This window comes from Lonchura striata, chromosome 12 (genome assembly GCF_050655825.1).
Source record: "Lonchura striata isolate lonStrDom1 chromosome 12, ASM5065582v1, whole genome shotgun sequence".
NCBI lineage: Eukaryota > Metazoa > Chordata > Aves > Passeriformes > Estrildidae > Lonchura > Lonchura striata.
Window position 1 is genome coordinate 4833962 of NC_140714.1, and position 26482 is coordinate 4860443.

The 26482-nt window shown below is 46.0% G+C and overlaps 1 protein-coding gene across 1 annotated transcript in view; it reads left to right on the forward strand.

Moving 5' to 3' along the window:
• Positions 1-2895: 2895 nt before the first annotated feature.
• Positions 2896-26482, forward strand: part of FRMD4B (FERM domain containing 4B) — a 125961-nt gene continuing 102374 nt past the window's right edge. Inside the window, exon 1 of the mRNA XM_085590306.1 lies at positions 2896-3008. The gene's annotated coding sequence lies outside the window, so the exon portion shown is untranslated. The remainder of the gene's footprint in view (positions 3009-26482) is intronic.

Sequence of the window (26482 nt, forward strand, 5' to 3'; positions counted from 1 at the left end):
GCTGGCTGCATGTTGGCTGTGCAGAGGCCATGAAATACAGCAAGTTTGTGCCTCACCATTCCTCGAGTGACTCCTCACTTTAGGATTCTGTGTATGTCAGTGCCAAGCTACATAAACAGCTTGTCTTTACTGGGGTCTCCCAGAAGAATGCTGCAATGGGTTGGACTAGCTGTTCATCTAGCCTGGCATTGCATTGTTCATCCTAAATAATAAATGATACCCACTCTGGCAGTTTGTACAGATTAGCAGCAATGGAAGATCTCAGCAGAGAGGCAAAGTACCTTTTAAAACATTAATATTCCTTCCTTGCTGTAAAGGGATTTTGGAAAGAGGTATGGTCAGAGATGGGTCTGCCTTTCACATAAGGAAGGCAGCATAAATTCACCCATTTTTCCCAATCTGACTCATGTCCATAGCCTTCAGGATTTACTTAGGGAGTTGATATCCAAAAAAATAATGTTTCAGGGCTAGGAATGCAGGGATTCTGTTTCAGACTGCAAACCCTCAGGAAACAGATTCGTACATGTGTTGACTAATTGTGCTGCAAAGTATTCAATCCCTGGAGCTTTGAGCTCAGTAAATAGCTGTTGGACAAGGAAGGCAAAAGGACTTTGTTGTTGAGTCTTTTTTGAGTTCTGCTCCCCATTACGGACCAGAAGTGGAATTTCTCACCAAACCTGAGGCATCTGTTGGGAGCTGTTGTCTGAGCTAGCTTGGTTGAGAGCAGAAGAAATTCTTTGTGCCTTGCTGTGAGACCCAGGCAAACCACAACTTCAGGTTTCTCTGTCTGTCCTTCATGTCTCTGGCTCTGCTGTGGGTTTGTCAGACCCCTCCCACAGCGAGGTGCTGCTGTGGGTTGGTGTCTCAGGGTCAAGTGCAAAGCCAGCAGAGGTTACTCAGCTGGAGAATTTTGCCCTGCATTCCTTCATCAATCACACTGGAAGGTCTCCTCTGCTGTTGTGCCCTGCTAGCACTCATTTTCTGCACGTACTCTGTTCAGGTGCAGCAGCAGTATTTTCTACAAGCTCTTGATTTTATTATAATGCAGCTATAAACCAGATAAAGAGCATTTATTTCAGCCCCTATAAATATTGGCTGACCTTTTCTGCTCAGAGGAAGCTTGCTCCTCTGCCTCTAGATTTTGATTTAGGATTATTTGTGGAGGGCAAATGGATGCATGCATCACATCAAAATATCTGTCAGTGTAATTTCCCCTAATGAAGTATTAGATGCAGGAAGGAGGGGATGGCTGAAGTAGTAGGCAGTGATTTCTTGTGATATAGAACAATCTTTTTAGAGACACTGTGTAGTAATTGTTCATCTTGTGCTGTACAGAGCCCACTGGGAGCTGGTGGTTGATTGTATCTGGAAACCAGACAGGGATGAACTACTGATACAGAGATATACATAGCTAAAATAATATGTTTGGTATTTCTAGCGAGAAGATAAACTTTCTATCACATAAATGTGCAGGAAACTTGTAGTAAAACAGGCAGAAGGGAGCTGCAGTATACAGAAAGTACAGGAGAAAGCTGTGGGTGGTGATGTACAATACCTGGTGACCTAAAGCTGCTCTGGCATTGCTCTTGACTTCTGCCAGTTTGGAGCAGAAGAGGCAAACGTTGTCACCTTCGTGGCAGTGGGAAATACCTGGGAACACTTCTCAGTGCCCAAACCACAACCCCAGAGGAGCTCAAGGAATGGAAAACACCAGAAAAGTCAGATGGCAGCAAAAACCAGGCACTGGGGCCCTGGGGTGTAGGCAGTGATGAGGGAGGAGAGGTGAGAGAATGAGCATCATTAGCGTGATTGATGCAGCAAGTACCAGGAGAGCACGAAGAGATCATTGCTGTAAAATGGCATGGGTGAGACACAGCCAGGGAACGCTGTGCAGTGGAGATGGAGATGAATGCAAAATATGTTTGAGAGTCAAGCTGTGTTTATTGCTCTGCTTTCAGAAAAGCACCAGGTAGTCTGGCACTGCAGTCTGTGGATGTGATAAATAGGAAGACCCTGTGTTTCTGGGGCTAATAACCATTATTTGATATAATTCAATTGCCATAAAAAAAAAAAAATCTCATTTTCCTAGGAGCCTATTGTAAGCCTCTTAATTTTGGTCAAATGAATGAACAAAGACTTGTGGGATTTCTCCAGGAATAGTAGAATACCCATTCATTGCAAAATGCTAGAGTGAATTTCTTCTCCACACAAGTGCTGTTTTAGCTGCAGTGATTTGTTTTGTGGCATATACAGAACTCTCTATGCTGCCGTTTATTGCCAACGGCGAGCCTGGTTTTATAGCACCGCTTGCCAGCACCTCCAGTTGATCTGACACCCCCCAAACAATAGCCAGGCTGCGACTCATTACTTTAGGCAGCTCATTTCCATATGGTAATTAGCAGCCCGTTTGTAACATACCAGCATGGGTATTCCTGAGCACATCTTATTGTTCTGCTCCACGTCGCGAGGATGACAAAGCCTCCTTGTGAACAGAGGTAGGCGCGTTTAGGCAAAGCCGGAGAAATCCCCATCCATCACCTCGGAGGACGTGACACACGGCTTGTGTCGGTATTGTGGCTGGAGCTGGGGAGCAAAACAAAGGCAGGGGAGGATCCACGGCGGCTCAGGGGGGGATTGCCGCCGGTGCCCACTCGTGTTTGTGGGGAGCGGGGCTGGAGCATCCCTCCAACGCGGGCTCTGCCGAAGTTGAGCACCGGGATGCTCCAAGTTGCCTCGTCCCCTGCGCCGCTCGGGGAGGGCTGAGAGCAGCCGAGGGTGGGAGCGGGGGCACAGGGACACCCAGGCGGGTCCCCCCGCGGCCGGGGCGGAGCTGCCCTCGCCCTGCCCCTGCTCGGGGGGCAGCGGGGCCGGCGCTAAGCCCTGCCCCGCCGGGCGGGCGCTGCGGAGCCGCGGCCGGGGCCGCCGCGGGTGGATGCGGCGGCGGGGCCGGGCTGGGCTCGGCCGGCAGCCCCATCCCGGGCTGCCCGCAGCGCGGAGCCCCCGCCGAGGTAAGGCCGGGCGGGAAGGGCGGTGCTTTGTTCTCCGGCGGGGCATGGAGGGATGGATGGATGGAGGGATGGCTGGGGAGCGATGCCCTGGCTCCCCCCGTCGTGGCAGTGCGAGCGGGCACATCCCCGTGCGTGCGGCGTCTTCTGCTCGGGACCGCCAGGAAAAGCCAAGCCGGAGTCTCTCGGGGAGGGTGAAATTCCCAATGGGATGCTGTGATGGGCTGCTCTCGCTGGGGAGATGACCGGCCCCTGGCTGTGGGGGCTGAGAGCATCCCCGGCCTCGTTCCGTGGGGCAGCCCCGGCATCTTTCACCCTGCCAGGCAGCGCAGACACGCAGCTCTGGGTATCTGCCCCTTCGTTCCCCTGCAGAGAGGAGTGGGGCAGCGCTGGCTCAGCCGGCACAGGCTCCGTCGGGATGCGGGCAGGAGGGCGGACAGAAATCTCTGCCTGCGGGGCGAGGAAGCCCTTCCTCTGCCTTTGTTACACTTGTTTCCCTGCCCGGCTTGGCCTCGCGTTCTCCCTCTTGTCCAGAATAGCCCTTTCCCAGTATTGTTCTCCGTGTGTTTCCTCTCGCCTCCTTCTTCCGCCCGTCCTTAACGCGGGTTCTCTGCAGACCTGATACCCTGACAGGCGTCTTCCCTCTCCCCCATGGCATTTTTAAGTCCAGATCTACCTATTTTGAGAAAATTACCCTTTTTTTTTTTTTTTTTTTCCCCTTGAGTGCTTAAATTTGATTTCCAATCCATGGGTTTAAACTAAATTGAAATTAACTTCACTTAGGACGCGCTGCATAACCGGGATGAGGTTTCTGGCTGCCTGGCACTTGATACTAGTTTCAATTACACTGAGCACTGTGTGCATTCAGACTGGGCTTTCTAACCTATCATTGCTATGATATAGAATAATGGAATTCTTTACCTTTGACCTCACTGCTGCCTTTTTTTTATATAGATGGGATTAGGTGGGTCCTTGGCTAAATGAGCACAGCCTTGCTGAATGCAGCTGAAAACTTAATGTTGAACACATCGTGCCTGGAAACAAGTTTGAGAGTGCCAGAGGGTGAGATCCAGGGGGAGAGCAGGTTAGGAGATTGTTAGAGCAGTGTCTCCACAAGGGTCCAGCCCTCCTCACCTTCTCTGCTGTGCTGGTTTTCAGGCACAGATCCATATGAAAGTATTTGTGTCTCTGCTGGAACAGGGCAGAGCTCAGCTGCTGCCAGGGGGGCTGTTGATTTTTCCTTTAGGGGATTGTGTTCTTTAAGCACTGCCTTTATTTAGAGTTTTGCCTAATGGGAAGCAAAGAGCAGCTGAGCTCATTCTTGTAACTTTTGCTGGATTCCCAATAGCTGCAGTGAAGTAGTCAAGGCTTTAATCAATTTTTACTTGGCTATAACTTGGGAAATCTTTGAGCAGCTGCAGGGGCACTGGCTGGAGAGCTGTGTCTGCAGGCTGGGGAAGACTGCAGTGCTTTAGTTATGCCTGCCTCATACAGAGGCAGAAACATATGTTTAGAAAAATATACATTTTCACTTGTGTTCTCTGTTTTTTAGAAATTGCTTTCTTGAAGCTGCCCCTCTTCCTCCTTTTGAGGAGCTTATTTGCAGAAGTTACCAAAAAGATGCCTTGGAAAGATTTGTCTTTCCTGCAATACCATGGATTTCAAGGATTGGTCTGTTTTACAGGGAGATTGATTTTGTTGATTCCCTTGGACTTGAATGGATACAGCCACATCAGACTTGATTCTTTTAGTTTGATTCTGCTGTATTGAACATGTGAAAACCCTTGTTAAGAGTTTGCTCCTCAGTCCATTAGAAATATGCATGTCATCTTAGTCAAAAGAGATTGTACAGAAACCTTTCAGTGTGTTAACAAGCCCTGGAATTCCATAATTATGAAAACATGACAGAAGTGAATGAATTACTGAGGTTTTAGATGCAGGTGACCGTTTTCCTGTGGTTTCCTGTGGGAATGCTGGGGTTGTGCTCTCTGAAGCTGGGTGTTTTCTGGGCAGTGAGATGGAATTACTGTAGAGATCCCCAGAGTAAAGGTTGTAAATGCATCTCAGCTACAGAAATCGTGGCTTTCTTAGACATTGTGCTATAACATAAAAAAACCCAGAACTCCACACACCACCTGTGACTGATTTTTCAGTGTGTGTTACCTGGTTCAGTCTTGTGACAGTGTAGAAGTGAAGTGTGGTGTGAGAAAACTCCTGTGAGTCCTGTGGCTTTGCCACCACTGTGGGACTCTGCTGATGTGGCCATGGTTGGGCATTCTTGGTTGAGGCAATTCTGCTCACAGTTTCTGGTAATTAAAGCAACAGAAGGTAAAAAAAAAGGAGGCCCACTGCAGGGCTCACATGATTCTGAAAGGGCTCTTGCATATTTTCTGTATCCTATTTTCTTCCTCCAATGCTTCTTAGCATTGAGTGAATGGCAGGGAGGAGGGAGGGAAGGACCTGGATAAATGGAGTATTCTGGGATCCAAGAACTCTGTTCGTGCCTGTTGCACCTTCCCAGGGAAGTGGTGGGCCAATGTGTCAAATCCATTTGCAAGCAGTAGTGTAAATTAAAGCAGGGGAATAAGCAGGTTAGAAGGTTAATGAGATGTCTGAACTTAATTGATTTTCCATACAAATTGGCTATAATGTCTTTTGTTTGCTTTTTTTCCCCTCCCAGGATGCTGTGTTACAGCAGTTACAGGAAAATGAAGAGTAGCAAAAAGGGAGGGGGGAGTCGTGGTTGTTTAGAAACCAAGGAAACCTTGGTTGTACTCCTGAGAGTGGGCTGATGTGTGATTTTTGGCACAGAAAAGTAGCTCTGAATTAGCACCCTGCACTCCTGTGTCTTCTGGACTTGGTGATGTTTGGGCTTTGGACAGCAGTGTGCCCTGGCTGTCCTGCAGAGCTGTTCAATCCCAGGCTTCAGAGAACACTTTCATTTAGATGTGCACAGGCCAAGCTGGGAAAACCAGTAGAAGAGGAGCTATAATTTGTGTTAAATGACTTCTGGGTCCTGAGGTTGTCAGGTGGCATCCCCAAGAGAGTGGCACTACTTTCTATAAGCCTGGCCTGGCTGTACTGTCCAGAGGAACAAAGCTGAAGGGGCGTTGGTTTTATTCATCTGACTGGAAGTGCCTGGCTTAACAATGACACCATGCTCAGGCCACTGATTTTTTTGTCTTTTCTGTGTAGATTCTCATTCCTGTTGGGAATATATTTGAGTTAGTGGTTGGATCCAGTCCAGTTGCATGGGTGAAAGGAGCTGAGATCCTTCCTGCTGGCCTGGCTCCTGCACAGTGCTGGTGCTGCCCAGTGCCCCTGCCAGTCTGTGCTGGTTTCAGGTGACAGGTCCAGCTCTGGAGCAGCACCAGGCTCTGCCTGTCTGAGCTCTGAGCTGGGTGGCACAGCCAGGACAGGAGCCAGCTTTGGTCATCCCTTCCAAGGGTGCCATGGAGAAGGAAAGGCATTGTGTGTTTTGCTGTGTGACAATAGAAGTTACAGCTCTTCTTGAGTTGGCTTGCTGTGAGAACCATGTGGTTAAATCACATTTCAGACCTTTCCTCTTGGATTATATACCAAAACATAAAGAATAAAATAGCAAATTCTCTAAGGGGCTAATACTATGTTTTGACTCCTGTTGTGTTTATTTCAAACTAGATAATCACAGTCAAACAGTTTTTGTGCTTAGCATGGAAAGTGATTGCAGAGTGACTGTGAAGAGCTGCCTGCAGACAACAGCTTTCATAAAGCAGCTGTATTTTGCTTTAAGGGTTTCTGAGCAGCTGAGGACAGCTGCAGAGCACACACCACTGCAAGGGAGATAAAGAAAGATCAAGGTTTTTAGACCACCATATCATCACAAGAAGGATTGATGGGAGTCTTGGGCTTCTACCTTCACATTTGTAATCAGGCTTCAGATAAACCAGCACATGCCATATGCTGCAAGATTGGTCAATACTTAAAGATAATGACTCAGTCAAGAGTCAAGGGCAGGAAATAGGTCGCAGGACATCATTTACATCCTTATCTAGTGTATGTCACCAGTAGTGGCAGTGTTTAGTAGGAACAATTCCTTGGCTAATTTGGAGCGTGCATACCTTATTTTTTGAACAGGCTGAGAAATTTGCCTCCAATGTAATGTTGAAAACCCACAGGCAAAGCTGCTGTTGTTTGGTTGCAGCCATTTCAAAGCATTAAGCCTTCCTCTTGCCCCAGGTCATAATGCATCAGTGCTTTCAGCAATGGTTAACAGTTCTGTGCTTAAATGATATAGGTTAGAGAAAGGAGTGATTTTTGTTTTCTTTTGCTATTTAAAGCAACACAACAAGCCTTTAAACCATAATTCCTTTAGAATTCCAGTAATTTTTGAAAAACATAGAGTGCACATTGAATACATGCAAACTGTAATTTTGGTCCTTTGTTTTCTGTGTAGACTATTTACAGGGCAGTGTCAGGAAAGGAAATACTTTCATGTGATGGCCTCTTTGTTTAGAGCCTAAACTCTCAGTAGATCAGCTGTATGTAGAGCTGACAAAAGCTTCAGATTTTATGCAGTTGTCAAAACTTCAGTGCAGAAGAAGGGGGATGCTGGAGGGGTAGAAGAAAACAATTCTACTGGGGTTATCTGTCAATGTAACAAACTATTATAAAAACTATTGTCCCAGACTGTTTTCCAAGATGCCCCAGAACTCAAAAGCATGTAGGTCCTTCATTCCTCTGCCAGGACAGGACTGATCACTGCTACACTCCTCAAGTTGGAAGCTGAACTTCTTCAGACCCTTTAGGTATGTGTTGAGGTGGCGTGGTCGAGTCATTGAGCCAAAATAATAATTTCTCCTGCTGCTTGTTTGCCTCGGAGAATGCGGGTGATCGATTATTGAAGTTATTGATCAGCAGTGATCAGTTCCAGTGGTCACAGCCTGGGCAGCCTCTACTGTATGGCCATGCCTTTGCAGTGCGAGATGGGCATGTAAAACCCTTTAATATATGTAAGAAATGTAGCCCTACACTTTTTCTCATGCTAATGTCTGAGCTATCTTTAGTTCCTTTGAAAGAGAGTTCCATAGGCTGGTTAATCTCCCTGTATATAAATCTCTTTCATACAATTAATCCTTTATTTTTTTCAGATCCCAGTGTAGGGGAGAGATGGTTTAGAAACAAATCCATTTACCTTGTGTTGCATTGAAAACAAACCCAGTGTACTTGAAAGCAGAAACAAAGCACATACACAGGCACATTTTTCTGCATGGTCTTGGTTATTATTGCTGTGTGGTGTCAAAATAAAAGATCTCATAGAACGTTTCTGTCGGCAAAGAAATTCCCAAGAACGACGCTGCTTTCAAGGCTTTCAGTCCTGAAAATTCTTATGGAAAATCAAGCAACAAAAGATGTGAAACTGACAAAATCATGACCCTCCTGAAGTGAGTGGGAGTCTTCAGACCAGAATTTGGCCTGGAGTTTGAAAGAAGTACCTCGCTGGAATACTATATTTATGTGCTCTTAGAGATATGAAATTGCAGTTTTACTGAAATACCATTTGCCAGGTGTTCCAGCTTTATGAATAAATGATCTGGCTGATTTTTCCCCTCTTTGAAGTGAAGGATAAGATTAGGAAACAGATGCCTGGAATATTCAATTATTTTTAAGTAGTGTGTTAAACAGATCAGCAGAAATTTGACATCCTTTCCCTTCTTTCCCAGCCAGTCCTAGAAACACTTGGAGGAGCATTAGAAGTATCTGGGGACAGAGACCACTTGGTCTAGTTTAGAAGGAAACTGGAAAGCAATAAAAATAGTCAGTGGATTTTTCTGGGGAGTGTTTTCACTGTAGTCAGCCTGCCCTGGCCCTGAGAACATGGCAGAGGCTGTTGCTTTGTAGTCAGAACCTGTGGAATGATTTTTGCTGGTCAGGCTCATTGCACTCTGTGCTTGGGTTTAACATAAGGAAGGGGTAGAGGGTGTTAGATATAGTAGGAGGATGCTTTAGAACAGGAGGAAAACTCAGGTTGGAAAGCTGGAGAAGGGTGTAGAAATACAGGAAGAAAGGAGAGAGCAGCCAGGCAGAGTCCTTGCTATGGACTGGGCATGGCACAGAAGGAGCTGCCATCTGAAATGCAGCCTTGGGCTGAGATCACAGCACACTGATGGGTTTTATGAGCCAGAATTCCTCTGGAGGCATTGCAGTGCTAAATGCACAGGTTATGGGAACATGGGTCCTGCATCCTTCTTTCCCTACAGCCCTGCCTGGATGGCATGGAAAGCAGATGTACACATCTGCAAGGGGCTGAGTCCAACCAGGAAAGAAAGCAGTTCTTATAAAGGTAAAATGTCTTAAATCTCAAAAGAAAAAAAAAAAATAGGGGTGTGCATGTTTGAGATTAAACATTGACATGGTTTATCATGGTATTTGTTTCTGAGGGTGATAATGATGGAAAAATGTGTGTCTGGAGCTTGGGAGGATCTCCAGGCTGTCTCTAGAGCATGGACAGCACTTCTTACTTTCTTCTCACACTTCATCCCTACTCTGTCTTCGTTTAGACTTCAGTTTCTTGTTTAGAAAACAAACTGCAAGCCCCTCTGGATTGCAGATCCAGCAATTTAACCATATTTAACTCCCCAGACACTGAGTTCCCTTTTGTGCATAATACCAAGGAAGTGCCTTTGTTTGCAGGAATGCTGCATGACAGCAGGGCCTGGCTAAAAACAAATTTTAAATGACCAAAATCTGAATAAACTCTTCTCAGTAACAGGAGTACACACCACATAGGGTAGCTGCACATGGAGCAGAATTGAGAAGTGTGGGAACTGTACAGGGATGTGCTGCAGTAGGAATCCTTCTAATGGGTACCATATTACTCAATTTTATGGTAAAATAGACCGAGTGTTTCAAATCGCTTCTTTCTCCTCCACTGTCAAAAAGGCTTAGCAGAGAGCTCATGGAATCTAACATTCTAGCAGCTAAAGCACAACTGGCATTGATTGTAAGCATCCTTGTTAGTGGGTTGGAGGGATGTGTACGTATTGTGTAGCTAATGCAGATTCTGAATGCCTGGACTTGGTTTATCCTCCTCGCTTCCAAAAAAATTTATTTAAACCAAGGCAACAGAATTTCTTCTAACTGTGCTGTTGTCTCCAACCCCCTTAAAATCAGTTGCATCTTTTTCTGATTGGTTTGTACTGTTGTGTAGAACAGAAAGTTTTGAGAAGTAACCTTTCCTAAGCCCTTCTCCAGCCCCACCTGATTTTGCTTACATGGGAGGCAAAAATGGGAAGCTCCAAGGAGGTGTCTGCTTGGCAGCCTTGAGGCTGATGCATTATCTGGCAGAGTTATGTGCTTATCTGTCAGTATTTCCTAGTGCTGACTGTGTGAGTCTGCCTCTCTTGGCAGCAGCAGAGCTCCTTTTCTGTGTTTTTGCCTTCGCTGCACTTACAAGAAAATCACTGTAAGTAACTGCTGGAAACGAGAGAGGAGTCATCTAATGATGGGTTTCCATGAATCAGAAGGTGAAATGAAGTTGTGTTGTGTTAGTTTGGGGCATTCAGGAGACACCAGGAAACTTGGCCAGCTGTTTCTGTAGGTAATGGCACAAACCTGATAAACACACCAGAGTCAAGGCTTGTTCAGTTTATCCCTTAGATGATCCCTGATTATCACTGGGGAAGGAGAGAAAACCATGGGCTTCATCAAGTCAGCCTGAGAGTGAAGGAAGAGAGGAGGGGTGTGTGCACACTGGGGGTTACTGGGATGATACAAGGTCTTGCTTCTCCTGTGCAGCCCTTGCTCATCTTTAAGGGTTTTAGTGACCACTGCTTTGGTACTACACACTGAAGGGTTGGGTTTGGATGCACTGTGAGTGAGATTTCTTGGTTGTCCATCCCTAGTCAAGGGAGGATGTGGATCAAAGGCATGTGGGTGTGTGGTGGGTTTGGAAGGGAGGAGAAGGGTCTTTGCTGCATGTGTATAAATCCATCTTTAACCCTGTCTTGGAGTACTTTGAAGGCTTCTTGCTGTCTGGAATTACCTTGGCTGCTGACTTGGTTCTTTCCACTTTAAACACTGGTGTTTAGACTAATTTTAACCTCCTCATTCTCAGCCTGAACCTCTTTTTTTAACCCAGTGGTGTGCCTAGCTTTGATGCTTAATGACAGAAAGTTCTGTTAGCAGTGCATTAACATCTTGTCTTTCAGTAGTTACACCCTGTCAGAGCATCACACACTTGTTGGGGCAAGCTACACCTCTTCTCCCTGCCTGAGAAATCCCTTTCCCTGCTCCAAACTCCTCCATAATACTTGAATGGAGCCTGGGCTTTGCAGCAGCTGAGACACAAATGTTTATTCAGATACATTTGAGTGTGTCATCTCCACCAGAGCTGCGTGGGATTTCAGTGGCACCAGGAGTCAGACTCCCAGTTTGCTTTAGCACTTGTTGTCTCCAGCTCTGCTGTTGGAGTACAGAGTGGCAGGGTGTGCTGTGTGCCAGACTCCGTGTCTGGCACTTCCTCTGCAGAGCTCTGCTTGTTTGGTTTTGTTTTTGCAGACTGCTGGTGCTCTGTAGTCCTGTACTCCTAAAATAAAATGTGGTGGAAGGAAAAAAAAAAGGGAAAAAAAAAAAGAAAATAAACCCCACACAACAAAACACAAAACCAATCAAGTGAGAAGAACCAGGGGTGGGATTGAGCTGGGGAGAGCAGGCAGAGGAGGGACCAAAGGAGTGTTTGGTGGGGAGCAGCAGGGTGGAAATGCTGCAGGGAATGAACTGCCTGGCACTGCACCCTTAGAAACTCACCCAGGACATCCAGGTGAGTGAAAGGTAACCCGAGGTTCCAAGTCTGGCCATTGTTGTGCTGAGAGGGTGCAGGCTTGGGGAGAAGAGCGGTGTTTGCTTTTATGGCTCTTTGTATCAGCAAAGAAAGATGTGTTATTCCTTGCCCTTACTCCTGCAAAAACGTGAGGATAACCTTGGGAGATGTGTTCTGGTCTCTCAGAGATGTGGCTGCCCAGGGTGGGAGGATGCAGCCTGGGACTTGCCTCCTAACTCCTGTATGATGAGTCTTTTAGAGATGTGCCTTACGAAGGTTGCAGGCTCAAACCTCTGCTTTGAGGTGCTAGAAGTTGCATTTTAATTTTTTTTTAAATGTGTCAGTGATTTCTAAGTTGCAGTCCAGCCTTTTAAATCTTGGATACTTGGAGCCCCTGCTTAACTGAGGTGTGCTGGCCTGGCCAGGTGTGTTATAACAGCTGATCTTAAACAACAGTGGGCATACTTTAGTCAGTGGTGGAGCAGGTAAGTGCCTTCAATGCACAGCAGGGAGGTGGGAGTAAGCAGAGTAGAGGAGGAAGGTCAGAAACTACAGCCTGGCCTTGCTGTGTTGTCCTCCACACCTGTCCAGCTGCAGAGCACTGCAGCCTGGCCTTCACTCCCCCAGATTTTAGGTGTGAGCTCCCTTTACCCCCATGGGTTTGTATCCTCGGGCTGCAAAGTGGGGCTGTGCAGAATTACCACAAGTCAAGAGGAAAAGGCCAGTAAGTTATTTGCACAAATGTAGATCCTGGTTCCTTTCTCACAGGATTAGTCTTGAAATCAGGAGGAGGAGATGGAGCCCGAGGTATGAACTCCAATCCACTTAGAACATTCTGGTGGGTCTGACCCAGCCTCTGCTGGAGGTGCCTGTGCTGCTGGGATGTTCCTGCAGCCTGTTCACCCTCCTGAAAGAAACAGTCAGGTGGATTGTTTTACACAATGAACTGGAGAGAATAAGGGGGAAATGGGATATTTGTTACCTCTGAGCATCCTACAGGGCCCAGCAGAGCATAGGAGGGTGTATTTTATAACCACGTGTGCTGCTGCTGTATTTGGCACTATAGAGGTGTTGCTGCTGCTTCACCAGGGTGCCGAGATCATACTGTGGTTAAAGTGGTTAAAATGGATTTTCCTGGCTGTTTATCTCTTGTGCCTGTCACCTCCCTCTGCAAAACTTGTCTGGGTGAAAGCACACTGTGGGTGCCATGTGAGAGCAGTGCTGAGCCTCAGGAGGTGCCAGGGGTGTGTGTGAGCTCTGGATGGAGGGGAGGGGGAATTCTCTGCCTGCCACCATCTCCAGCTGTTCCACCCAGCACTTCCCAGTCCTGTGCCTGGAGCCATCAAACCACAGAGCCTCTCCCAAGCCTGGGGAGGGGGTTCAGGGCTGCTGCACCTCCCAGAGCAGCCAGGAGTGGAAATTCCTGTTGTAGAGCAAAAGATGTCTGATAACACTCTGGGTACTGCTCTGCCCAAAGCAGCTGATAATGCTTTTGGAAAAGAATGAAAGGTTCGGGAGGAGGAGGTGATGTCTGATGAGGAAGTTTGTAGGAGATGAATGATAACACCTGTGTGTAGTCTGCTTTCTTCCTCTGGGGCTAAAACAGGTGGAAGATTTGCTTTCAGCAGCAGTGCCCATCACCTGAGGCTGGGGAGACTTTTCATGTCCCATTCAGTCTCTGACAGCACTGGCTCTTGTCCAGGTTTTGGAGCTCACAGGGTTAGTCATGATGCTGCTTTTCATGTTATTTTTTCATGTTATTTTAGTATCATTTACTCCCCAGAAAAAGAAGGAAAGGCCTTTTGGAATCAGCTCATCTTAACACTTTTTTTTTTTTTTTTTTTTTTTTAATCCTGAGAAATTCTGCAAGCCTTTGCAAGCCATTACCTTCAATTGTGGAACGTGAGAGGTGGTTCCCAAGACATGTGACTTTAAATTCAGAGGTTAATTCTGCACGGAATATGAAAGATATTTGTGCATATGGAGAAAAGTAATGGAAAATTAAAAAAAAAAAGCAAAATCTGTTGTTCCTGTGTTTTTAAGGAGTTGGGAAGATCTGCTTGAAAAGCTTCCTTGGTTTAGGTGTCTCTTATGTGAGCAGCTTCTTGTAGCTTGTGTAATAACTCAGAGTAAATAAGTTTAAGGGCTGCAATTCTGAGTCGAGGGGCTCTTTGCAGCACAGGCCAGGGCTGCAGATGAACATCAAAGAAAAAGGGGATTTGCACAGTGTAGAAAACCCATGGCAGATGTTGGATGGAGCAAACCTGCAGGCAGGAGAACTCCTTGGTACAGGGTGAGCAGGAGTGATGGCACAGAGAGCTGAGGAAGCAGGGAGGAGCCAATTTTGGGGATGCTGTGGTGGGGGATTTGGAGATAAAAATCCCTGCCAGACCCCGTGAAAAGCCAGCAGAGTGCTCAGGGCAGAGCAGAGGCTTTGAGGCAGATTAATCTTGGCCCAGCCATACTGACAGGATCCAAGGGGATGGACTTTTTTTGTAGTTTTGATGCAATTCCTCAACATTAGCATTTCCTAATGACTGTCTTGGGATGTAAGAAATATATCTGTATTGTTACAGTGTCCATGTGTCACTTACCTTCTGGGCTGTGGTGACTTTGCTTGAAACTGGGATTTTTTGTGCCTAAGCAGGATGTTGGGTAAGGCATAGCACCTTAGCCTGGTGCAAGGAAGGATTCTGAGGGATTTGTTGATGGTGCTTTGTGCCCTTCTCAAGGACAAAAGGTTTTGAAAGTTTTGCATTTGCCTTTTCACTGGGCAATTATTTCAAGCCAGCAATTTCTCTGCAGCTGTGACACCCATGTCCAAAGGGAGGATGAGGAAAGACAGGAAGAAAAATTTAATTAAATTCAAATTTACCACTGTCCAGTAAATTCTCAGGACTAACATGACACTAATATAACATTAGCAATGGCTTCATTATGACAAATCATCACTTTTTTTCATGCAGGATACTTTTTTTTAACTGTAAGAACCTTCTGGCATGGTTACAGCTCCCCTTTTGTCTAAATAATACAGTTTAGAGCAACCATTTACTGGGATAAATGTGTTCACCGGGGGAGATTAATTACATTGATTAACAGAGCACAAAATCAGTTGTGTCTTTGGTTTTGGTGAAAACCAGCAGCAAGGCCATAGCTGTCCTTTCAGACTCTGCTCCTGCCATTGGAATCCAAGCTGTTTGTGTGAGCTGGGCAGGAATGTGCTGCTATTTACCCAAATTTTGAAGAAGACACTTAGCAGAGGAATGTGCTCTGCATGCTCACCATTCCACTAGGAAACTCTGCATTTAAAGGAAACCCCAAGCAAATATTTGGAAGTCCAGGAGGACATCAGAGGAACAGCAGGTCCTCCAGGTTTTAGGGACAGCAACTCATCCTCACCCATTCAGTTGTGCCTTGTCCTCTGTGCAAACTCTGTCCCAACTAATGGTGCTACCTGGGTGGTTACAGTAATCCTCTTTATTTCATTTTAATGTCTGTGTGAGTACCTGATACTCAGAATGGGATTAGGAGAGGTGAATTGCTGCTGGAATTGGTAATAACAGAAAGCAAACCTGTCTGACAGCATCTGCCCTGTGATCTTCAGAGAGCAGGGAAAAGGATCCTTAATTAACATTTTGCCAGGGTGGGGTAGTGTTTTTGAGAAAAATTCATTTGAGTAAAGTTACAGCATGAATTGTTGCTGCCCGAGTTAGAACAGCCTAATGAATTGCCATAAATTAGCTCCCAGCCTATGGGGAATGCTGTGTTTAAGGAAAAAAAGCTGTGAGGATTGCTCTAGGCTGAAGGGGGGAGCTGACTCAGAGAAACTTGTTAAAGGTAAGAGTGTGGTGGTTCTCAACTGTTGTCAAAACATTTCCAGAAGCTCTTTGCCCTGCTCCTGGCTGCAGGAATGCCCTCCAAGCTGGTCAGAGCTCTGGTGCAGGCAGGATGTGCCTGTCCCAGCTCTACAGGTCCCAGGCCAGTTTCCACAACTTGTTTTATCTGACTTGTGTCCTGGATTGCTGCACATCCCTTATTAACAGCTAGTTGGGTGATTGCAAATGGGAAGCTGTTGTAAAGGAGTGGGTAATTCCTTAGTTTAGGACTAAATGGACATTTCTTCTCAAGGTAAAGCCTTGGCAGACCCTGCTGTTGGTGACACAAACGGCGCTTTCCCTCTGTCAGGGCTGGGCTCTGCTTCAGGGGCTGCTCTCCTGTCCCTGCTTCAGGACTGTTGATAAAAGGAGGGGTGAGCACATTGCCACCACGGGATTTCTATTTTGTTTTACTGCATAGAATCCAACAGCTGCTGGAAACACAAATGGGGTGGCTGGAGGGCGAGTGGGGAAGAGCAAAGATCCCTTGTTGAGAAGGGATCTGGGAGGCTTCACCTGTGGCACAGAACCAGTCACAGACACTGCTTGCCAAGAAATTGCTGTCCCAAAGCAAGGTACTCCTCTTCCCAGGCAATAAAACCACAGGGGTTGTTTGAGTGAGAGGCAACAAGCACCTTTGGCTGGGTACAATTGCCTGGGAGCCTTAACAAGTTTGTGATGTTTGTGATTTAGTGCCCCTGTGCTGCTATTCACTACCATGAAATTCTTGTGTTCAATGCCCTTTCAGCTTTGCTACTGTGAAGGTGATGAAAACTTTATACAAAATTTAAAGTCTTGAGTGAAGCCTGTAGAAAATGTCTGAATAAAGTGGGTAGTTTAATACCTATCTCCTGGCAGCACCATCTCCTTCATGAGCTGATTTTCAAAAGTTCTCTGTGTGTTGAAGTGTTTTTTCCCAAGAAGATTTTTCTCAACTTGGTTAGAAACTGGCTTGTGTCTAGAAGTATCCAAATGGCTTTGAGTCCTGCTAAACTCCAATTTATTCAGACCTTGCTCTGGAAAAGGCCAAATATTGGCATGCCTTTATGCTTTGGAGGTGCAAGAATTTAATCATCTGTGTGTTTGGCTTGCTGGAGGAACAATCTGAATCGCTGAATTCAGGAAGGGGAAAAAAATAGCTGTAACATAAACCAAACAGTATTTCTAAAGGCATGATGTCTTGACTGAATGGTTTTAATAAGCATAATTTGAATAGTCTGTCATTGCTCAGCAAACAAAGCCCTAGTTGGCTCAGGGAGCTATTGAATAAATAAAGCAGGCAGTATCCCTGCCAGGGTATTCTTATCTTCCAGTTTGATTCCTGTCTGTGCACACAAGTAGGATGAAATTGGTGCATGCAGAGAGGGTAAGGGGAGCTCTTCTGCATGAGTAGGGGGATGCTCATTTGGGATGCCTGCCCAGAAAACAGCTGCCTGCCTGTGAAAGGGTTTGAGGCTCCACTTCTGGAAAATAGCCTTGGGTACCTTCTCATTTTTGCTGTGCAGGTTATTTGGGTTTTACGTTGTGAGCAGGGAAGCTCTGGCTTAAAACAACAGCTGGGCAGAAAGGTGGATCTTAAAGATCCACGTGGAGAAGAAAAGCTGCTCCCATCGAGCTGGCTGTGTGTTGGATGCACGCAGAGCTCTGCAGTGCACACAACTTCTGCCCCTTGTTCTGAACACAAGGGTGTTTCTGGGCAAAAACCTGTTTCTGTTTCTGGGTGAAGCCTGGGCTGCTCCCATGGGCACTGCCAGGCAGTGCTGCACCTGAGCTCACTCCTTCTGCAGCTCTCCTGCTTGCTGAGAATGAGATGGGAGGTGACAAATCCTGGTGAGAGGTGCTGCCAGGAGCTTGGCACATCCCCTCCAGTGGCTGTAGGTGCTCTTACCTGCAGGCAAGCCTTGCCTTGCTTTTCCTGGGGGATCCCAGCACTCCTGGGGTGCTGGCAGCTGGGCAGAAGGTGGCCGTGGGATGGGTGCAGCTCCCAGGTCAGAGTGTGGTAAAGCAGGAGCTTTGGATGAATTGGTGCTGCATGAAATGAATGCAAATAGCAGAGGAGGAGGAGGAGGAATCCCCATGGCTGTGGGGAGCTGACAGGCAGGGACTTGTCCAGTGCTGCTCTGTAGCTGCAGACCTGTGGCAGAACTCAAAATGTCCCGGGTCCAAGTCAGAAGCATTTGAGACCCTGGCAGGCAGCTGAAAACAGCTGTGATTTTAGATTTAAACCATAAAATGATTTACCAACCTTACAAGAAGAACAAGAAGTCACAAAAGAAATGATTTACCAACCTTACAAGAAGAACAAGAAGTCACAAATTTTAGATATTATAATAGAAGTAGTCACAAAGTAAAGAGAAGAATTTTTGAATACTGTACAGGAGAGTTTTAAGTCCTATACAAAAGAGTTCTAGTTTTGTACGTGAGAGTTAAATGTTTTAAAATAGAAAGATTTAAGTCTGTCCTGTCCTCCCTCTTTTTTCTTCCTTACCTCCATGTTCTTAGTAATGTTAACACTCACAAATTAGTTTAAAATAAAAAAGCACCATTTAATAGAAATAATAACCATTAGAGAAAAACTATAAACATTTAACACATAATATACCATATAAAAAATAGCACCAACCCTAAGCAAGGAAAAAAAAAAGAAGACAAAAAACAAAGAAAATAACTAAAGTTATAAGTACCTTTACCTAAGCTGCTAAGCAAACTGCAGCAGCCCAAGAGGACAATCTTTTTAGATAACTTACAATAAACAATCTTAAAACCAAACAACAAGAAACTACTAAACCTTTCTTTAAAAGCACAAGTAGAAGAAAAATTTTTCCACCACACAGAGCCACCCTCAACCTAAGGTGAGCTCTGGCAGACCTACTGATCTCAGTCCTCTCCTTCCAAAAGGGGGTGTAAATGTAGGTCCTGAGCCAGGATCAAACATGATCGTTATAACAACCTCTCTCACTGCCTCACTTTAAAAGAAATACCTCTTAATAGGCAAAGAGCTGCTGGTGGTGTGCAGGAGCACATCTGTGAGCAGGAATAACTGCACAGCTGCTCTCCAGGAATTCCCATAAATCTAGCTACTTTTGTTGGTGGCACAGCCTTGTGTGTAGGGAGACTGTCATCTTCTGATGTCCCTGTATTTCTGAAAACTGACCACTGAATTCCTGGTAGTGTTAAATGGGGTATTAATTCTCAAGGCTTTCCAGGCACACCGATGCTGTTGTGCAGGGATGAGTGCCAAGGTGTTCTCATTCAAGCTGTTACTGAAATCTGACACTGTTTGGAGCTATCTGGCTTTCAGGGTTGCTCTGAACCAATGAACCTGGGCTGCTGTTTAAATAAAGATGTTGCTTAATCCAGAGATCTCTCTTAAAGAAAATCCAAACCTGCACCAAAATAACCCCAGAACAAGTAATGCCACTGCTTTGAGGGAGGAGAAATATGACAGAGCAGTGTCTGTGCCTTTGTTAAATTATACAGGGAGTAGGAAAACTGCTGTTTGCTGATGCTTCTCTGAGTTATGACCACATTATCCTGATGCTGCTGGGCATGGTGTGCAGCTCTGGGGATACAGATTTCTTAATGGCTCTGCTGTTCTGCAGTGATCCACTCACTGGAAATCTTCCCATTTATTTCACTAGCTGCATACAATCTTTGCTCTCAAGCCAATATTTCCCTCCTTGCTTAAGGCTCTCTGTTTTGGAAACCGTCACAAGGTGCTTTCAGATTAATCTTCCTCTCTTCTCCCCCTGCAACCTCCTCATCCTCATCACAATGTGGTTTCTGGCTCTCTTTGTAGCTGTTTTGCTTCCTAAGTTACTGAGACAAAGGAAAACTCACCTTCTGTAGGCTGGCTTCAGGCCAAGCCTGCCTTATTGAAATTTAGTGTGGGCACTTGCCAGAAAGGAATCCCATGTCACAGTGTTTGAATTACATGGTGCTGGCACTGGCTGTAAAGGGAAGAGTGAGAAGATACACAAAACGAGTTGATATTTTCATGCCTAGCTGTGTATTTACAGGAAGTGAAACTTTATTGCCATGCAATGGGAACCAGCATGGGGTATGTAAGGTATATTCTCCTGGGAGGCAAGAGCAGCAAGCACTGATTTTCCCAAAAGTGCTTTGTTTTATGAGGATGTTTGTGGCACGTGTTCTGCCCATGTCAATGGCTATGAAGAGCAGGTCAGCCCTCTCCTGAGAGCTCCTTGGCCCAGGAGCAGTGTTTGCATATTGCAGGACATGTCCAAGAAAGCATTTCATAGCCTTTTCCTTCGTTTAGGGCAGGGTAAAGAATACAAGCAGCAGAGAAATGTTGCAGCTGGGTGTTTTGTTTGGCTAGATGTGTTTTTTGGGGCAGAAAGCTCATTACTGCTCTGATTTGTTGGTAATGGGGGTCCTTTACCTGCACAGGTGGGTAGGTCACTGTGGCAAGAAATGAGGAATATGATGGTGCTGTAGAAAATACAGAAAATACACTTCTTGTTTTTGCAGTGTCTCCTGATGTCTGTGGCGCTCTGCCCTGGAGATTTCACATTTCAGGACAGTCCCTTTTCCCTGGGAGTGCCTGGCCCAGGTGGATGAGCAACTTGCCCAGCATCAGGTGTTGGCCACTCCAGCTCCCACACAAGCCCTGGGGACAAGGGGAATCTCCCCTGCTTTGGACAGGTTGTGACATTCACTTGCTGCTGCACCTCATCTCCAGCTCCTTGTGCCCCTGATTTGCAAAGGGCTGGGATTTTGTTTTCCCCTCCCAAGAGACCTCAGGAGGACTGGTTTTACCTGGGCTATCCCTTAAATATCCCTTGTTTAAAAGACACTTCCATGGGTGTTGCACCTCCTGCCACAACAGCTCCGTGCTTTGCACCTCTGTTTTCACTAAACAGTGGGGAGCAAGTGCCACTAAAGTGACAGACAGTGTGCCACCAAGGCCAGCAAGTGCCATTTTTTGCAGGATCCCTGCTCCTGGATGCCTGCACGCCTCGGCTGCAGCCTTTGTTCCTGGGTTATTGGACCTGTCTGACAGCAGGGCTGGGATTTGCCCTGCTAGGATTTCTTCTGTCTATTTAATAGGTGCTTGTGGGCATCTAATAATCAACCCCAAAATGAAATGCAGGAGAAGGTGAGGCTGCAAGCAGGGGATACATGAGCTTTCAGCTGTGTCTGTGAGGGATTCGTGTCCCTGGGGGTGTGTGTGCATGAATGCTGGGCTTGTTGATGGCACAACAGAGACGTAATTACAGGTCTGTTCTCTGTCACAGCTGTGTTGTCCTCTTGTACAGGCCAGGCATAAATTTGGGGTTCCCAGGGGAAAATCTGAGTAATTATGTGTGTGTGGATTTTAATGTTACCCACGTAAGCTAAAAGGAAGAATTTCCCACCTTTTGCTTGTCTTTTTTCTCCCTGCTCCTTTGCCAGTAGATGTGGATTTTTAATATTTTAACTTAAACTATTCTTTCATCTCTACAATTTGATGTTCTGTATTTCTAAACTTTAAGAGGCTGCCTTTTTCTGAGTCAAACCAGCAGGATTTGTACATTTTGCCCATTGCATGTGCATGTCTCGGACGTCAGCAAGTCATCTGATACCTTTTTTCCCCAAAAATGTATTTTCTCTAAAAAGGTCATGTAATAAAATTTCGTGCAGTAAAGATGGTTTTAAATAGAAACCCCACTTGGAGCTATTGAACCTCAAAGCATAATGCCACCAAAGACTGTAAAATAAGGAGGTGGGGTGGGGTGTAAATCTCCATGTTAAATCACATAAAGCCAGAGTTCCTTGAGTATCTCTAATGCTATGTGATGGATGAGAATTTCCTAAAATAGACATTTGGGTTTTTTTCTTTTTTGAAAGGACTTTGTCTCACCATGCAATTGCTGACAGTGATGCATAAGAGCAATACAGGGAGCGAGCTCTTCTCTTGGTTCTCTTCCTCTGGCAGAGGAATAGGATAAACACTGTGTTGAATTCATATGCCATATTTCTCACTGGGGCAAACATTTAAAACGTTTGGGAGGAAGTATTGAGCCTGACTGCAGGTATCTGGCTGAGCAGAATACCTGGTTTGATTTCTGTGAAGCCACTCAGGATAGCAAATGGAGATTGAGCTCAGAGCATCCCCTTCCCAAAGACTGCTTGCAGGAGCATTGTAGTGCAATTCTATTTGTGTTACCCTAATTGTGGCATACAGTTAAAACCAGGAAATGTAAAGCCACATTGAAATTTCTTTCATGTTCTCTCTTTCTCCTGTGCTTTTACTTTAAAAGCTTTGTAAAGACTTTGAGCTGTGTTGTCAGAAGTGTAGCAACATCAGGTCAGGCATCCCTGGGGAAGAGGGAATTGCTTTTGTTCACCCAGCAAAGAATGTGTGAAAAATATCACGATAGGCAGTCCAGCAGCCAAGGCAAAGCACCATGGCTTGGTGCCTGCTAATGGCAAATAAACAGATTGAACTCTCATGTCAAGTCCTAGAGAGGCTGAGGTGCCCAGTTTTCTAAACTATTCAACAAAGCCCTACTTCAGACAGTCCCTTGTCATTCTGTGTGCCCTGAGTTCATGTCTCCTGACTGTAAATGGTGTGGGAGTGCAAATCTGAGGATGTTGGCCACCACAGTGAAAAATTAAAGTCATGGTCGTTGACTGGAAAGTGGCCAGACTGGGGAGTGTGTGCCACAGCTTGGAGAACTTCAGGTGGAGAGAACAAAATTTGGCTGTCACCCATCAAACTTCTAGACAGTTCAGAATCCAGGCCCTGTTTCTACTGAAATTAAAAGGGAGAAGCTTTTGTTCCTTACAAAAAACAGGGAAAACTTCTTACTGTGGTGAGAGGAGCCTCCTGTGTGTAGGTGTTGTTTACATAATGCCCCATATCAGGATATCTGCTAAATCCAAAGAGGCATCCTCAGCTGCAGTCAGCCACCTTCTTTTCTGCTATAAATAATGAATTTATTTTTTTCTGCAAAAGTAGTCCCATTGGGGAAAACTGATCAAGGCCATTTGCAGGGTTTTGAAGCTTTTAATGTGTTTTCCAGCTGGGATGCTTTGTCTGCTGTGCTGGTCCTCAAGCTGAGCTGCTCTCAGTTGGTGTGACACAGCTTCAGTGCCCCTACCAAGTTTGTGAGGGGCTTGGTTTGTGTCACATCTCGGGCTAAGGACTAGAAAAATCTGGGAGTGACTTCCCACCCATTGCTTCCAGTGGGACAGCAGTAATCTGAAACACCCTCCCTTTGCCTGTGTCAGGTACGTTTTACTCTTTTAGATGTGAATGGATCATGATTTTGCTGTAGCTTGATCTGTGAGGATTCACTGATTGTTTGTGAAGCAATCTGTGACCTATTCCTAAGATGAAATCATGTTTACTTATAGCTGTGAGAATGTAACTCGTGTTGAGTTAAAAGCAATAAGGCTTCTGTCAGGCAAGGTTTTCCTGACTCTGTTCTGAGGATAAATTACTTTTTAGGAGCATTCTGTTACACGGGGTCATGTGGGTGGGAAGACTCACAGCTCTGGTGCTGCATCAGACTGAGAAATTCGAGGTGCAGGAAGTTTAAACAATTCTTGCAGGGAAGCAGTGGTGTTAGCTGGTTGCTCTTGCTGAAGGACAGTTTGAGACCCTTTAGATGTCACTTAAGTGTCAGGTTTTGTGTGAAAGGACAGCAGGGGAGTGGATGTTGGGGCTGCAGGGATAGGTGCTTCAACCTGGCAGTAGCTAAAGACTTCTTTCAGACTTGGAGCATTTTACTGATACTGCTGGGGACAGCAAAGCATGGCACAATTAACAAATTCTAATGAAAGGGGACTGTTTCTATTGTGTGTTGTGACCAACCTCAGCCAATAGACAGTGGGTTTGTGGTTATAGGATGGTTTGGGTTGGAAGGGACATTAAAAATTATCTGGTTCCAAGGGCAGGGATCCCTTCCACTATCCCAGGTTGCTCCAAGCCCCATCCAGCCTGCCCTTGGACACTTACAGGGATCCAGGGGCAGCCACAGCTTCTCTGGGCACCTGTGCCAGAGCCTCACCACCCTCACAGGAAGAATTTCTTCTCAGTATCCCATCCAGCCCTGCCTCTGGAAATCAGAAACCATTCCCTCCTATCCTTTGCATCCCCTGCCCTGAGAGCAGTGACACGTGCTGTGCTTGCTAATGGTGGTGGGTGCCATCACTTTTACTGATTTTTCTCATTTTAATTTGCTTTCGCACTCCAAATCTGGGCTTTAAATACTTGCAACTAGAATGGGATGGGCTCTGATTAAAATAAACATGATACAGCAGTTGAGCGTGTGATTTTAGAATTTGTGCTCCCACCATCAGTAGGTGGGTTTAAACAAAAGTGGGAGTGGGTAAAAGTAGGAACCAATTCGTATTTAAAAAAAAAAAAAGTTCTCTTCAGGGCAGTAAATCAGTTTGTCAGATTTCTAAGTGCTTTGATTCAAGCAAAGGTTTTCTTTTGGTGCCCTAGAATCAAAATGAAGCCAAAAATCACAGAACTGAATTAATTATCTCCGAGTTAAATCTTGCAAGTAATACTGTATAAACATTTCAGATCCAAAGGGGATTACAGGCAAATACTGAGCTGATGGAACAGTTTAGGGATGTTTTGAATTGCAAAACAGGCATTTAGAAAGCATTTCTGGAGCTTCACCTCTGGGCTGGGAGAGCATGGAGGGGAGGATGAGGCAGCTTAGGGCAAACAGCTGAGAAGAAATTGGACTTGGCTGAGCCTGGAGAGACTGAATGAGAGGAAAGAGAATGGCTGAATGTCAGTCAGGCTTTACCAAACCCTGCTCCATCCCATCTGCTCTCAGTGATGTTTGCAGTGCTCCCTTTGCTCTGTGGGTTTGGGGTTTCTGTCAGCAGAGAGGAGGGTGGGTGGGAGCTCTGCCTGCTCCTGGCACCAGCGACCTTGAGCAAACATCTTTGCATGGATCTCTTTATTCATCTGGGAAATGAGCATCAGCCATAGCAGGGAACTCAAATCAACCGAGCAGCGAGTGCTTGGGATGGAATTTTACTTTGGTTCATTCTTGAAATAGAGTGGGGTGTGAAATTCTGTGTTATTGTGGTGTGGCACAAATCACCTCATTGTGGCAGCAGGGGAGGGGAGGAGAGAAGACCCAGGTGTTTTTGTGATGAAGGAGACTAATGAGTGTATTGCATAGTTTTTAATGCTGTAGCAGGACAGGTATCAAGTGCCAGATTCTTTCTTGTGCAAGACAAATGAGTTCTTTATCCTCCCTCTGTCTGCAATAAGACTACACATTATTAAATAATGGCTTAATTTCCCAAAGAACAGTAGATTAATCTAAAGTCTCTATCTTCCCTGTACAGGCATCTACAGAGATTATATATTTGTTACAGAAATAATCCAAAATGTTACTTTGTTTTCCTAGCATTTTTGAGTTTTTCCTCTGTTTGAAATGCTTTGACTTCTCTGTTCTCATTTTTGCCCGCTGTGACTAGTGGTGCAAGCTCCCTGCACATTTAATTTTCGTGGATGATTTATTTACCAGTGACACTGCAGAGCCCTTGACATAGTAATTGCAATGATGTGATCATCCAAACATCAAAGGCAGGAGCCCCTGGTTTCTCATCTCCCTCATGCTGCTGCAGTCCTCCCACCTCTCCCTTTGTGCTCCCTCTTTGTTGCTTTAATCCTTTAGGGAGAGGAAAGAATTATATCATAATTGGATGAGAAATGGGGAGTGCTGGAGTAGGTTTCTGTACGTGACTGCTTCCCTGGCTGGCTTTGCTCAGAGGTGCCAAAATGCTCTGCTACATCACTTGGGCTCTGCTGTCCCCTTGTCCCCTGCCTGACCCAGCTGTAACTGGCTGGGTCCCAGCACAGATGGGCTGAGAACAGGGGTGGTGCCTGCTCTGCTCTTCCTGCAGGTGGACTGGGGTTGGGTGAGTGGGGAGAGCCCTGGTTTTCATCTTCCCCATCTGTTTTTGCATCTCCAGGGATCAAATAAGTCTTGTGCAAGAGGGTAAGGTGCCCTTCATGGGCTGAGCAGGACCTGGCCGTGCTCCAGTCCTCCCTCTGCTCCCCGAGTCTGATCTCAGAATCACTGAGGCTGGAAAAGCTCTCTAGGATCATGGAGTCCCACCATTGTCAGCTCCACCACTGAACCACATCCCTGAGCACCACACCTACATGTTTTCTGAACATTTCCAGCTATGAGGACTCCACCAATTTCTTGGATTTTCTCTCTGCCTGCTGCCCACAAGCCCAGCCTGGGCTCAGCCTCTGCAGGAGGAGATCTCTGCAAAGCCTGCAGCAGAGGCTCCTTGAGATTGGTGCACAGCTCAGACCTCTCTGTCCTTGTCACCCCTGCTCTGTGTAGACTGTCCCTGGCTGTCTCTGAGCCTGGCTGTGTTTTCAGAGCAGGCACAGTCCACTCCAGTGTGTGCAGCAGGTCCTGGGTACAGTGATTGCTGCAAACCAGAAGCTGAGCTGGATAAACACAACTCTGCAGTTCCTGGAAATGTTTCCTCCTCTCTTTGCTCTCTTCTATCATATAAGAAAATACATCTTGCAAGAGAAGGTGCTGGTAGGATGAACCAGAATCAGAAAAGGCTTCTTTCAGCAGGAAGGAATTTTAATTTCAAGCCTGCTTCTGTAGGAACTTTGGTACCTCAGAAATGAGGCTCTTTGCTGGTCTGATGAGGGTTGAAGAGCTCATCCTGTTGGTTGCTGTGGGGCTGGGCAGATGTTGCAGATGTTCATCCCTCTGCTGTGGAGTGTGGTGCCAGTTCCCTCCCAGCCCTGCAGCCCCACTCCAGCTCCCAGCTCAGTGGGAACCTGG